General features: G+C 34.0%; 1 pseudogene; it reads left to right on the forward strand.

Annotated features, from left to right (window-relative positions):
• The first annotated feature begins 14808 nt into the window (after positions 1-14808).
• On the forward strand, positions 14809-15961 carry LOC131919856 (ras-related protein Rab-1A-like; annotated as a pseudogene).
• The last annotated feature ends 339 nt before the right edge of the window (positions 15962-16300 follow it).

The following is a 16300-nucleotide window of genomic DNA, read 5'->3' on the forward strand; positions in this document are numbered from 1 at the left end:
ATCAACTCAACCAATTTGAACTAATAAGAATAAATAGAACATTACAGCTATACACTGTACAATCATTATTTTGATGTAAAAAAATCCTCCAATATAGACCATTTACACTTCTATAAAACAAGTTATAATAATTATGAAAGTTAAATGGATAAATGCCAATAAATTGAGTGAAAAGGAATCCCATAGGTACACATGTAGTAGAGGATAATATCCAGAATACACAGATAACTAAAGAAAAAAAATGAACCAAAGAATTAAGAAAACACATGACTCAAAAAAATAGACTATGGATCTGAGCATACAGTTTTCAAAATAAAAATTAAAAATGATAAAGTCTTTAAAAAGTATTCAACAATCTTAACAATTATGGAAATTCAAATTACAACTACTTTGAAATTGCGTGTATCCTAATCAGAGTGGCTGCAACTGAAATCAAAGTTGGTGAGGATGTGGGGAAGGGGAAACTCTTATTTTTCAGTTAGGAGAATTGAAAACTGAAGCAGTCAGCATAGAAATTTGTGTGAAAAACACTCCAAAAAATAAAAGTAGGTCCTGGAGAGGTGTTACAAAGACTAAGAACACTCACTGTTCTCAAAGAGAATCAGAGTTTGTTTCCTAGAAACAATATGACTCCTCACAGCCATTATAAATCCAGTTCCACAGGATCAGATTGGATATCCTCTTCTAGACTCCCTGGGTACCAACATGAATGTGGTACACGTATTTATGTACATCCGAAATACTCATATACATAGAAATTAATAAATATAATTCTGTTTCATAAAGCTATAGCAGGTCAACCATATGACCCAGCTATCCTAAACAACTCCACATCCTATTCCATAGATACTTGTTCAACCAGGCTCATTGTTGTTCTAGTCACAATATTTAGTGTGTGGAAATAATATATGATGAAAATGCAGTATATGTGCACAGGGGAATTCTATTCTGCTACTGCAGAGAAGGAAGTCATGATGCTTTCAGGTAAATGGAGGGAACTAGGAACTGTTACACAAGTGAGGTAACCTAGGGCAAGAAGATCCAAAACCACAAGTTCCTTCTTATTCATGAACCCTAAATGAGAGTCTTTAGATGTGAGTATGAAACCTAGAGAATTCATGATACAAAAGAAAAAAAAAAAGAGGAATATGGAAGGTAGAAAAAAGGAGAGTTCTCTAGTGAAGGGGATAGTAAGACACAGGCACTATGAATGGAAAAACAGAAAAAAAAGGAAGGAGTCTTCTAATTGGGGTGAAGGGAGCAAGGACCACAATGAGAGAGAAAGTACGGAGAGATAAATAACATTAAGGCTGTTTACGAAAGTTCGTACATATTTCTTTAAACTTACTTATCAGTAATAAAGTAAACATTTCCCTATCTGAAGTATGCATAATTTCTTAGCAAATTGAGTTTGTGGTAATGACTACTTAACTGTGTAAACCAGATGTAAGCGGCACACTCAGCTGCTCAGATAGCAGATTAAATCTTTTACAAATCAGGATTAAATTTATATGTAAAAATAAGCCAAAAGTTTCAAATTCTTTAAACTTCTCCTTAGCCCCATTTTTCAATCTACAGTATGTTTTGTCAAATTCATGTCCCACATTTATTTCTGAGAAAACCTGCTCACTTTTCACAGTACACAAAATGAAAAAAAACAAAAACAAAAACAAAAAAACCTGACAGATGATAAGGGGAGACTTCAATGAACAGAATACTTGCACAGCAAGTGTTTGAACGAGCAATCCCAAGAACACAACCAAAGACAGTGCACCATTGCTCATCTTTCATCTCAGAGTGCTTATGGTAACCTGGGAGATAGAGACAGTAGAATCCCTAGAAGGCTGTGGGACAGTAACCAAGGTTGATCTCTGGCCTCCTTATTTTCACTGTGGCCTAAATGTGGCCCCTCCACCACACAAGATCTATACTAGACACAAACATTCTATGAACTTATGCAATTTCTCTCCATTGATGTTCCATGGAACTTTGAAATACTACGCCTATTTAGCCTATTTGGGGAAGACCAGTTTTTGTTTTTCCCAATCAGAACTAAACAAGTATACTTAAAGTCTCAAGAAGTCACCAAATATTTTTATGCCATAATACCATCATATTTGACCTTATAAGTGAATATATACATATACATGCACACATAGTAATCTTACATTCAAAACAACTAACACACCATAAAATGTATTAATAAATTGATTAATATTAAATTTCTCAGTTTCTTTTTGGTTTTGTTGTTGTTTTGTTTGTTTGTTTTAGAGTTTTTTGAGACAAGATTTCTCTATAGAGCCTTGGCTATTTTCAAACTCACTCTATAGACCAGGCTGGCATCAAGTTCAGAAATCTACCTGCCTTTGCCTCCAGAGTGCTTGGATTAAAGTCATGTACCACCAGTGCCATTTCATTAGGGTGTAAGGTACAACATGAGTTACTGAGGGAATACATTCAATTATAGCATAATCACTGTTTACAAGAATGGTATAGTGAAAACTTTCCTACATTTGGTGTCAGAAATTAGGATTTATACTTGGTTTTGCTATTTTTGCATTGGTATCTGTTAATCATATAAAGTAATATTTTAGTGTGATGTTTGTTAACGTGTGGAGCCCCTGCATTAACCACTCATCCTCTTCTTCCAATTCCTTTCTGTTTATATATCCTTAGCAGTACAATTTCAGCTTCCACTTCTCCCCAACATGAAATACAAGTGAAAGCTTACAGTACTTGTCTTTGGTAGTCTGGGTTACTTCACTTAGTATCTAGTTCATCCACATTTCTACAAATGACGTGATTCTGTTAGTTCTTCTCTGTGAATGAACAAAGTTCCATTGTACATGTGTGCCACATTTCCTTCCTCCATTCACCCAATTGTGGATGCCTAGACTTATTCTAGTCCATGGCGTTTGTGAACAGCTGAAGAGTGGAGACGTGCATATGGCTGGATGGTAAGCTGATTTTAATATTATATAGCCCAGAATGCAATAGATGAAATATGGCATCTAATTTAACTTTGAGAAATCTTACCGAATTTCACAGAAGCCAACTGCTATGTCTAAAATTTCACAAGGATTTCTTTTCCAACACACTCTCACCAATGCTTATATTTTGTTTCTTGAAAAACTATTCTGACTTTTAAATTAAATAAGTTAAAACAAATTAAAATAATCCAAATATATAAATATGTTTAAAGTACTGACACTCCATCTCCAGCAAAGGTAGGATAGAAAGAACATAGAATATTTATTGTTGAAAGTAAATATTCAAAAAGTATTAAAAGTAAATGTATTAATAAGCAATAAAAGGGAGGGGTTGGAGAGAGTTAAAATGTAAGACTGGAATTATGTTTTATAAAATTAACTATTAATTAATTAATTAACAAATACGAAATAGTGAGAGAATACAGTAAAGCAAATTGAGTGATTCTTAACTATTCAAAACAATGAGGAAAAAAACCACTATCAGTCAGTGATATGTTTAAAATATTCAAAGCTATAGATTTTTATTTTCATCATTTCATGGTTTCCCAGGTGAAAGCTTACATTATATTGGATAGACTTCATATGTAAATTCAATGTTTTAATTTCCTCAGAATGCTGCTTTTTATACTTCCCAGATTTTTATCAACTGTGAGCTTTCATCTTCGCTTCCTATGTTTAAATTTTGCATTTCAGATTTCTTTTATAACTCATGTCTTATTTACAACCATATTGCTTAATCTTGAGTTGTGTGATTTTTCCAATTATCTTTCTGTTGTCGATTTCAAATTTAATTACATTGCGATGTCAGAGCAGATTGCCTGATTAATATAATTTTAATTTTCATAGTTAATTTTCCAATTATTTTAGGGGTGCTGAGCAGATATTGGGGTTTGACCACGGGGATTTATAAACGAACATGAAACAAATATTTTTCTATTGATCCCTATTTTTACCTTAATTTATATAATCTTTCATCTGTTAAATTATAGTTTATAGCTCAATATGTGGTTTATGGTCATTATAATTGCATGTAAGCTTGAACCGAATGTATACTGATCAAATCTACATAAGTCAAATAAATCTAGTTCAGTTCTCATGCTGTTGAGTTGAATTATATATAGTCATACTGACTTTCTCCTCATTGGGTCTGAAAAAAATCATTGACAAATGTGGAAGTCTCCAAATACAATTCCCGATTTGTGTAGGATTTCCTTATTTGTTTCTCCATTTTTTGCCTCATATATTTCAATATTATATTTATCTAATGCTGATCAATGTGTTTGTGTAGAATACTGACACCTTTATTCATATTTACAGGCCACCATTGTTTAGGAAAACATTCCTTGATTGAAGTATATTCTGTCTGAAATTAATGTATCTACTTCCACTTTTCCACACCTGTTGTTTTTCTTCAAGAAGAAGTAACAATGCCTCTGCCCATTAATTTTAACCTATGAGTGATTTTATTGAAATGGAATTCATTATATTCTTGTAGCTAGGTTTTGTTGTCAAGTGTATTGTCAGTCCATTCACTTGCTCTCTTCCCCTTTCAGTGGCATAAGCACTCATTGGTGTAACTGGCTTAGTGTTCACAATGTCTTCAGTTTTTTTCTATTGTTTTTTCTTTGTTGTTTATATTTTGACCTTTTGCATGTTTTCTCTCTTATGTGTTTTTAATGGAGTATGTTTACAACTTACTTTCTTTTCCTTTTTAGCAACAAAATATAGCAATATTTTTACATATTTAGTAATTACACTAGGAGTTTTATAGCATATGTTTCCAATGAGTTGAAGTCTGTCTTCAAATGAAACTATATCTTGCTTCAGAGAAATTGTGGGACTTTTATAGTGTTTAAGTAATTCCAGCTAAATATGCATTAACTTTACACATATCCATAAGACTATACAAACATATCAAACAAATGCGTATGTATTATACACTTACACATCACTTAATTTGTGACAAAAAAACTTATAAGTACATTACTGGGAGTTTCATTAACTGACCATTACAGTCGACTTTGACTTGTGAATCCCAATGGTATAGCATACCATATTCATGGATTATTTGATATCACCTACTTCAAAAGTTTACGTTTTCTTACTTGTACTTTATAATTTAAAGTAAGAAAGATAAGGATCTTTAATATTATTGTCGTCCAACTCTATGTTTTGTACAAATGCTAAGTGTTCAGTGGACTATTGCTCAGGAAACTGGAACTTATGACAACAATGTCTTCTGAAATAAATCCCAAAGCTTTTATAGAGATTGCATTCTTCTTTAAATAGTGCTGTCTTCAGAATAATGACTAAGTACATACAACAAAATAAAACAGTGTTACAGTCATGTATTCTGTTACCAAATATTATATAATGTAGAAAACTCTATATGATGTTCTTTTATAAACTTAAGTACATAATACACTTGTTATAGTAGCTACATGAAACCATGAGGAACCCAGAGCAAAATAAAGTTATGACTCCTGAAACAAGCAATTATGAAAACAGTGATATGCTTAAGCCATAGGAATTGTTCAGTTTCACTAAAATACTTGTGTATTAGGGTAGTCATTGATTAACAAAGCATGGTAAATTGGTTCATGATTGATACAGATATATGCATTCTATCATCTATCTTTCTATCTCTATCTTTTAATCAATCTATTTATCATCTATCATATATATTATCTATCTGTATATATCAATCATCAGTGTATAACAATATCTCTCTACATATCTAACTTGTAAATAATATATACTATTATATATATTTTAGGTATATATTATAATATATACATATATTATTATATAATCATTATGTATACTCAAATTCATTTTAACACAATTTTACTACTATTTTTAATAAATAGTTATAGGGTTATTCATAATTTCTTCAAAGTTCTGTTTTGAATTTAATTTTAAATTTTATAATTTTATTATCCTATATATTATCAGTTTTGACACACAGAGGCTTTCTTTTTGAAGAGTGTGCTTTAATCTTTCTTGTAAAACACATCTACTGACATTTATCTTTGATTTAGTTTGAGAAAGTATTTCTTTATCTCTTGCTTTGAAACATAATTCACAGGATACAAAAGGCTATGTGTTTGTTTCTGCAACACTTACAGCATTTCACATCACTATGTTCTTGCTTACACACTTTCCAACGAGAATTCAGAAACAATTCTTGGGTTTATTCCTATGGGGACCTTTTGTTCTCTTATGTTGCTTCCAGTTATTTTCCCTATCTTTCACTTTCTGGAATTTAAAAATTATACAGTTTGGTTTGTGTTGGGAATTTATTCTGTTCACCATTCTCTGAAATTTCAGGATCTGTAGCTTAATAACATATTGGAGAAACACGGTAGCCAGTTTTGAATACTTTTCCTATTTATTTCTCTCATTTTTCTTCGTATTTTCCTTTTCATAAATGTTATACATTTTTTGGAATTGTGTAACAATTACAGAATATGCCATTATGCAATCTTTAGGATTGTTGCCATTTTTCTTTGTATTTGTTTATATTTTAACTAAGATCTATAGTTCTCAAAAACACAGAATATAGGGTAAGCAATATCATAGAGTTTGATATTCATATTACAGTTAAATTTTAAAACGTCTGAGCTTTCATAAAATGTATTTCAACAATTTTATATCAAAACACAAAAATATATGTTATTCCATCTTACTTTTAATATATTTTGCAAAATTGCATTATTCTTTATAATATACTGAATTGGCAAAATTAAGAGCTGATTATTGTTTGCCCTCTCCTCTTTTACAGTTATCACTTTTATACTCTCCATTCATGTCTCTGCTCTCATCAGACATATAATAATGTTAATAAACTGTAAACATAATGTGCAAAATTGGCAGTTATATTTTTACTTAAAATCTCTCATGTCTATATTAATGGTGTTATAGTTTGAAAACATGATTGATTTGTTTTCAGTTTTTTGAAATATCTCAAAGTTTCATACTGTGGAATGATATTTTTACTAATATTGCTGAATGAAGCATGGCATTCCACCTCAACCTGCATGGCCTAGGGACTGAACTATCTGGGATAATGAGGAAAAAAGAAACAAAAGACAGACACATATGCAGAGAAGCAGGGATGTGTGTGTATTCTGTGATGGAGAGGCACCCACAAGAGTCCAGAAACTCACTGCATTTATTTAATACAGATGAGTTGAGGAGGCCAATTTAGTATATACAGTAGAAAGAGTAGACTGGTTTAAGTGATCTCCATAGGGGCTCTCTGTAGGGCAGTGTTCTCATGATGTAAACACACAGGGAGAGGAAGCTATAGCCCACATTTTATCAACACACTTTCAACGTCGGAACAAGGATGACGAGAAAGCTTTAAAATGTTCCTGAGCCTGATCCGGGCTTTGCTTTGCCATTCCCATGGGTCTGAGGCACTGGGGTTCTTGACGAGCCGTCCTCATGTCCATACTTGTGGAAAAATGAACGTTCACACAGGACTTTATTCACTCCTTGCACATTCATTCAAGGCTTCCTCCATTCCTCACAGCTTTCATTTACTGCTACTAAAACAATCAGTGCCACAGCATACAAATGTTAAGATTAATATCACTGCTAGAAAGTCAGTTGGCTGAAATTCAGAATGGCCCAATCTAAGAATAGAGCATACTTCTTATTTTGTCTTTTGAAAATGCTGTGTAGAATGAAAAGTATAATAACTTCAAACGCAAATCCACAGGGTTAACGAATGTTCTTTGCACAAATGTCACTTAGTTATTTCTGTGGCCGTTATGATGATGTGACTTTTCAAATCCCTACCAGAAGCAAAGCCAAACCATTAAAGACTGTTTCTTGATGAGCCATGGCTTCTTCAAAGGATGGACTATTAAAAGGATGGAGGCAGAGACAGTACTTATAATGGTAATTGGGGAGAAATCAAATTGTTTGACTGAGGATATGACTTCTAGCATTGCTTCTTACCAAAGAGATAAAATGAATTAAGAGACTACAAAATGAATCTCATGGCCCTGGATGTTAGCTAGCTTGCTTTGATGACTGGATAATGGAGCAGCTTTCAAAATTTACATCAGCCTGACCCTTCATCTATAGTGTTGAAGAAGCTGATACTAATAGAAACCAATTGGATAGTTACAGTGTTTTATATTAAAAAAAAACTATATCTTTCCAGCAAATACTAGGTTTGCAATGATCATTTTTTTTCAAGAGTGGATAAAAGGAGATGAAATCACTCATCCCAGAAAAAAAACATATAAAATGAGTGGAAGAGCATAAACCTTGTTTTTGAAAATGCATAATAAAGCATTTGGACCTTTAGATGTTTATCTTTATTATAGAACACATTTTAACATGCAATGAATTTGGTATTGAAGATTGTGAAACACTAAATAGGGTATAACCATAGCAAAGAGGGAGTTGCAGAAAGTGAAATCAATTATAAATTCTGAAAATGAAAAATGAGAATAAAATATATTTTATGAAATAAAGGCATAATTGTCAAGGAAGCAACTGCATTCAATATTATGTGCAAAGACTTTAAATCAACTTTTCCAAAATAGAGAGGCAAAGTTAAAGATTTAGAATAATGTATGCAGATGATAGAACAGTTGGATCTCAATTAGAGATAATGTACAAGATAGAAATTATGGGATCGATTAAATCGAATTTTATCAGAAAATTGTCTTACCCTCCAGTAGTCTAGATTCTATAGCTGATATTTAAACCCAACCAGAGACAGAGGGTGACAACATAAACTAGTAATCATGTACTGGTCAGGTAGAGGCAGGGAGATCAAAAGTTCAGTTGTTCTCTGCTACACAGCTAGTTCAAGTCCACCCTGCTTTACAGGAGACCTGTTTTGAAATAAATACTAAATAAATAAATAAATAAATAAATAAATAAATAAATAATTACCATCATCATAAAACACATTATTAAAATGACTATAATTTTAAAATCATACTGTATATCTTAGAAATATTTTTATTTATTTTTTTTATTTATTTATTTTTTTTTTTGGTTTTTTCGAGACAGGGTTTCTCTGTGTAGCTTTGTGCCTTTCCTGGAACTCACTTGGTAGCCCAGGCTGGCCTCGAACTCACAGAGATCCACCTGGCTCTGCCTCCCGAGTGCTGGGATTAAAGGCGTGCGCCACCACCGCCCGGCTAGAAATATTTTTAAATTAAGGATAAATGTCTTACATCCATCCTCTTCTAAAGATAAATATTATTTAATTCTTGAACTAAATATATCCCTCCTCTACTAAATATTTATAGCTAAGAAGTAGAATTTATGTTCACATAATAAATTTACATAAATTAATCTAGAAATTTTCATAATTAGCAAAACAGAAAATAACTCAAATGACTTTTGAGTGATAACTAGGCAAAATATGCTATAGCTATATAATGAATATTGGTCAACAAAAGAAGTAAATGAAGTTTTGTTGTTTCAAATATAAAGACATCTCAAACAAACATTGAGTGATTTAAAAGTTTTACATGATTTAAGAGTTTTTTGGATGGTTCCTCAGGATGTTTTAAATGAAACAGCTTGCTGCAAATTAGAGGTGATTGTTATTTATAAAGCTGTCCACTGCCTTCATTTGTCTATTTATTGATTGCATTATTTGAGGCTTTGGTATTTGAGATTTTGGATTCTTCATCTACTGTAAATATCGGCCTTCTGTCAGATGTATAGCTGACAATGACTTTTCCTCCTTCTATAGCCTTCTTCGGTGTGTTTTGTTACTTTTTAATTTTATGCTATCCAATTTGTCAGTTTTTGCTATTGTTTCCTCACTTCCTGGAGTCACTTTCAGAAAATCATTTACCATAAGTTGGCAAATACACATAGAAAAAACTCTATGTCCTTAGACCTCAGAGTAATGCACAAACAACACAGTTATACTGACATTCTGTCTACCTCATTTCAGTTAGAGTGCCTATCAGCAAAGATACAAACAAGAAATTCTCACAAAGATGTGTAATTAAAGAGTCTTGCTTTTCCTTCCTTCCTTCCTTCCTTCCTTCCTTCCTTCCTTCCTTCCTTCCTTCCTTCCTTCCTTCCTTCCCTCCTTATTTCCTTCCTACTTATTTTTATTGGTTTAGCTCTCTGAGAATATTATCCAATGGAATTTGATCATATTCAATCCCCTTCCTCTAACTCCTTCAAGATCCATTCTACAATCCTTACCCACCCAATCTGCATTCTTTAGTTTTTGTTATTTAAAACAATCAAGACCAATTAGTACAGCTCAAATATTATTGTATTTGTGGCCTTTCGTGTGAACGTGGTTAATTCACTGGAATTATACATTTTGAGCAATGGACTGTCTTCCAGCAGCTATTAATTGTCAACAGCTCCTTGGCTATGGGTGAAACTTGTACTCAGCTCCCCTCTCTATTCTCATATTTGTTCTGGCTTAGGATTTCACAGGTCTTACGTTTGTTTTGACAACCACAGTGAGTATATATATTCAACAGCCTTACGGTGCCCATAAGACTCTGTTTCCTTGTACTTATCCATTTCCTTGGGCTCTTCTGCTACCTCTTCTACATTGATACCTGAGTCCTGTAATGAGGGAATATGATATACATGTGGTATCTAAGACTGAGCATCCCTGTCATTTGTTCTCTGCACCTTGAAAAGCTGTGTGTTTCTGTGTTAATCACTGTCTACAGCAAATAGAAGCTTATCTTAGGAGGATCTAGATATGCCTCATTGTTTCTTTGAAATGTCCCCTCCTCTGTAGAAGCACTTCAGTCTATGATTTGTGTCAGAATGTAAAAAAAAAAAAAAAAAAACTGAATGAACTTTTCATCATTGCCTACCAAGTAGTCTCTAGCTCCATAAAACACAAAAAGTAATAGAAATATATTATACAACTAATGGAAATCTGCTTTGCTTAAGAGACATGTTTTAAATTATAACATATGCTATTTCTCTAGAAATGTTAAGAAAGTCTTAGAATAACTTTAAGATTTATTATTATTTTGAAACTTATAAAAAATGCCAAGTATTATCCTAATTGATTTCAGTTTAGCAAAGCGTTCAAATCATCCTCAGTGAGAAATCTCCACACTTCACACATCCTTGCCATTCTTATTTGCATGCACTCTAAGATTAAATCTTAGAAGCCGGACCACTTCGGCAGTGCTGATCTCTGACATCTGTGAAAGTGAAAACCTTTGTTGATGTACTTAAATGATCATGATAGAAATGGATTTATTTCTAATATATAACATTTACTTAACAGGAATTTTATTAGAAATATACATATATGTGCAAGTATATGTCAATTATATTTCAAAGTTATTGTATTATATATATATATATATATATATATATATCTGCATAAAACAACATGTAAACTATTTTCAGTAGCTTCAAAGTATAATAGCCAAGTATTTATGTACCTTAAAAATGAATTTTGTGTTACCTTCTGCCCACCACACTTGTGTTACTGTATTTGTGCTCTCACATCATACACATAAGAATGCACCCACATATCAAACACACGGCACACTCACATTTGAAAGCTAATTTTAAAAATACGTCGGTCTTAGTCAAGGCATTTGTGGCAATGCCTATAGCACAGTTTCTCCTTCTTCTGCTGTCTGGCGGCTCTGAAAGTAACAATCTGTGTTGAAGTCCTCTAAGGAGAAAGTTGGAACTGAAATTTTTTTTCAAGTGTTATTTCAAATGCAAAAACATTGTGTGACTTGTATTGTGGTTTCTGAAAAATTTACTCAAGCTTACTATCTTTTACTTTAACATCAACAAACATCGTTTTGGAACCAAAGCTTCCCTACATGTGGGTAATTGTTAAATATTTTAATATCTCAGCTTTGTTGCATGATTGTTAACACTTGAGACAAACAACAGAATTACTATAAAGCAAAAAGAAAATCGGCATAAGTGAGGGCTGCATGAAGTTGTGGACAATCTACACATTACTGAGATTCTATGTTGGCCACACAGGATTGTGGCAGTAAAAATGTTCATAAAATCCTGAAGAGACTCACAGTTAAATTTTCTTTGTGACCCAGAATTAGTATGACAAAGAGAAACTAAACACAGCATTTATCCTGAACACGATCAATCATGATAACAGAGAATAAGCCCTGCTACAAAAAATGACTAGAAGGGCATATTAAATTGCTAAGGCAGCAATAGCTGAAAGATGGTGGAAAAACAGGCAGGATGCAGCACATAGATCCACCTGTCGCTGCCTGGAACTTGGAGGGGATTCAGAAGTCTTACATTAAAGTTAAACTGGGTAGTCATGGAGAGGAATATATCAATCTTACTGATTGAAGAAGCTCAACAAAGAGATGTAGGCAATCAATGTCTGCTGAGAGAGAACGAGTCAGTTTCCTCAGGGATGATTCCTAAATAGTGTTACAAGCTGTACTTGTCAGCCCTAAACATATTTTATATGAACAACACCAAAGGGACTCAGTAAGTAGTGTGTGCGTGCACACGTGTGTGTGTGTGTGTGTGTGTGTGTGTGTGCGTGTGTATGTGTGAATGATTTATAAAAGAGAGGTCATGAATTTGAAAGGCAGTTGACAGTGATGTGGCAGGAATTGGAGTACAGAGGGGCGTGGAAATGATGTAAATACACTTTCATATTAAATTCTGTGAAAATTAAGAACTACAGTTAAAATGAGAGATGTAGAAAAGCTGAGTGTATGTGTCTCTGGGCCCATAGTTTTTCTTCTCCTATTGTGGGTGCTTCGCTCTTCTGTCTGCTTTCTCCTAGTCCTTCCTATTCTGAATTGTTTGATTTTCTGTTATCTTACTTTATTTTACTATTATTCCTTAGATGCCTATTTGTTTTCTGGAAAGGGAAAGAGATAGAAAGGTTAGGGATATGCATGGGAAGGGAAACTGTAATCAGAATATCTCTGAACAAAAAAAGATCTATGAGCCGGGCGGTGTTGGAGCATGCCTTTAATCCCAGCACTCGGGAGGCAGAGCCAGGCAGATCTCTGTGAGTTCGAGGCCAGCCTGGGCTACCAAGTGAGTTCCAGGAGAGGTACAAAGATACACAGAGAAACCCTATCTCGAAAAACCAAAAAAAAAAAAAAAAAAAGATCTATTATCAATAAAAGAAAATATATAAAAGTATATTTATAAAACAGAAAGGAACATTGTTTTGGTCTTTGAATACATAAAGCCTATGCAAGTACAAAAAAAATAAAATCCAAAAATTAAGTGAACAATGTAATTGTGCTATATAAACATTGACAAAAAAATTAAAGAAATGAATAAACTCTCAACACAAAATACAAAACCTTATTGTGGATATTAATAATGACTAATGGATTATGATATGTGACCTCCTTGTGATCTCCTGCGAAAGCACCTCTGAAACATTTTAGCACAGACTGTGGAGAAGGGTGCCCCGTGATGTAAAGGGTAAGTTGATTGGCTTATGATAGTAGTTATTTCACAATGTATATGTATATCAAGCCATCAAATTGTGTCTCTAAAAATATTTGATTTCAATTTAGTGATTACATATTAATAGAAATTAGAAAAACAGCATCATTGGCATTGAAATCTTAGAAAAACTTCTGAGAAAGTAACTTCAGTATTCTGAGGACAGGTTACCTTAAAACTGCCAACAGTAATTTTATGCTAGTGAATAATAAATACAGTATATTGGATCCTTGTGTCATTCAGTCCACAGTGTACTTTGATCATATAAAAAAAATAGTTTGCTACTTAAATTTTAACCCTATTGACCCTCTGTAGACAAATTTCTAAACAGTCATATTAAATAAGAAACAATCCGGGTGCCCCCTCTCAGCTTTTTGCCGGGCGGTGGTGGTGCACGCCTTTAATCCCAGCACTCGGGAGGCAGAGCCAGGCGGATCTCTGTAAGTTCGAGGCCAGCCTGGGCTACCAAGTGAATTCCAGGAGAGGCGCAAAGCTACACAGAGAAACCCTGTCTCCAAAAAAAAAAAAAAAAAAAAAAAAAAAAAGAAAGAAAGAAAGAAAGAAAGAAAGAAACACAGAGCCAAATACAGGGGTGAAAGCCTTAGAGATCAGAGAAATAGGAATAGACACTGTCGCCATAGTTTCCCCAGAGAACCTGCCTCTTCCTGTCTAACCTGCGCCTTTATTGCCTTGCTGTTCTGCCTTCTCATTGGCTCTTAGCCCAGCTACCTCATTTCCTTGTCACTGCCTGTCTATACAGACCTCCAGGTCTCTGGTTGGTACTGGGATTAAAGGCATGTGTCATCACGCTTGGCTGTGTCCTTGAACACACAGAGACTCTGCCTGGCATGTGATCAGATTAAGGGCATGGGATACCATCACCTGACTTTTGTTTATGCCTGGCTATCTGTGTCCTCTGATCTCCAGGCAAACTTTATTTGTTAACATACAAATAAAATATTACATTTCAGCACAAGTAAAATATCACCACAACCCTCCTTTTGTTTTTTATTTTATTAATTTTAAAGTCTGAAATGGCAATGAATTAAGTGTACTGAACTTCATATACCAGTGCATTTTGGCTGAGACCGTTATTGTTTTCAATGGATAATCAATATAGTCGAATATTTCACTGGGCTGAGATCACCAAAGAAAATAGATGAAATCCCTGGTTCTCCAGAGGCCGTTTTGGGTGGAAGCGATCACTGAGTGGCAACAACTGCTGATTGTGTTCTAAGGGTCGGTGTGGGGTCCAAGTTTGCTCTACCTGAACCGCTTAGCTCATTCCTTCCCTTCCATTAGCCATGGCGTGGAGAGTCGGGGCAGCGGCTGTATCAGCCAGGGCGGCGGCAGCTGTAGTGACATGTCTAGCATGAATCCCAAATATAATTATTTATTCAAGTTACTTCTTATTAGCGATTCTGGGGTTAGAAAGTCTTGCCTCCTCCTTAGGTTTGCAGATGACACGTACATGGAAAGCTACATCAGCACGATTGGTGTGGATTTCAAGATCCAAACTATAGAGTTAGACGGGAAAACAATCAAGCTTCAGATATGGGACACAGCAGGCCAGGAAAATTTTCGAACAGTCACCTCCAGTTACTACAGAGGAGCCCATGGCATCATACTTGTTTATGATGTGACAGATCAGGAGTCCTTCAATGATGTTAAACAGTGGCTGCAGGAGACAGATTGCTAGGCCAGTGAAAATATCAACAAGTTGTTGGTAGGGAACAAATGTGACCTGACCACAAAGAAAGTAGTAGACCACACAACAGCAAAGGAATTTGCAGATTCCCTTGGAATTCCATTTTTGTAAACCAGTACTAAGAATGCAACGAATGTAGAGCAGTATTTCTTGACGATGGCAGCTGAGATTAAAAAGCGAATGGGCCCTGGAGCAACAGTTGGTAGTGCAGAGAAGTCTAATGTTAAAATCCAGAGCACTCCAGTCAAGCAGTCAGGTGGAGGCTGCTGCTAAAATTCGCCTCCGTCCTTCTCTCATAGCAATGAATTCGCAATCTGAACCCAAGTGAAAAAAAAAAATTGCCTGAATTGTACTGTATGTAGCTGCACTACAACAGATTCTTACCATTTCCACAAGGTCAGAAACTGTCAATGGTCAATACTGACTTTTTTTTTTTTTTATTCCCTTGATTCAAGACAGCTAACTTCATTTTCAGAACTGTTTTAAACCTTTGTGTGCTGGTTTATAAAATAATATGTGTAATCCTTGTTGCTTTCCTGATACCAGAATGTTTCCCATGGTTGGTTAGAATATATTTTGTTTTGATGTTTATATTGGCATGTTTAGACGTTGGGTTTAGTCTTCTGAAGATGAAGTTCAGCCAGTTTGTTTCAAACAGCACAACCAGTGTCTGTCAATTTCCATGCATAATGTTTAGTGAAATGTTATATGTAAGATCTGATTTGCTAGTTCTTCCTTGTAGAGTTATAAACGGAAAGATCACACTATCTGATTACTAGTTTCTTCATACTCTGCATATAATTTGTGGCTGCAGAATATTGTAACTTGTTGCACACTATGTAACAAAACTGAAGATATGTTTAATAAATATTGTACTTATTGGAAGAAAACAGATGAAATGATGTGAACAGAGAGCAAAGGATGTTTGGGAGGGGTTTAAAGAAAGAAATAGGAGAAGGGAAAAGATATAATCTCAATAAAATAAAATAATATATGACATTCTTTTATTTATCCATTTTTACTTATTTATTTTTTTAAAAATTCTAGTTACATACTTTCCTGCTTTTGTTTTTTCTTCTGTATTGGCATTGTCCTCTTCAGCTCATGTTTAAGCAGCCATGTAGATGAGAAAAGTCACATTCTTAAG

This window comes from Peromyscus eremicus, chromosome 9 (genome assembly GCF_949786415.1).
Source record: "Peromyscus eremicus chromosome 9, PerEre_H2_v1, whole genome shotgun sequence".
NCBI classification, from domain to species: Eukaryota; Metazoa; Chordata; class Mammalia; order Rodentia; family Cricetidae; genus Peromyscus; species Peromyscus eremicus.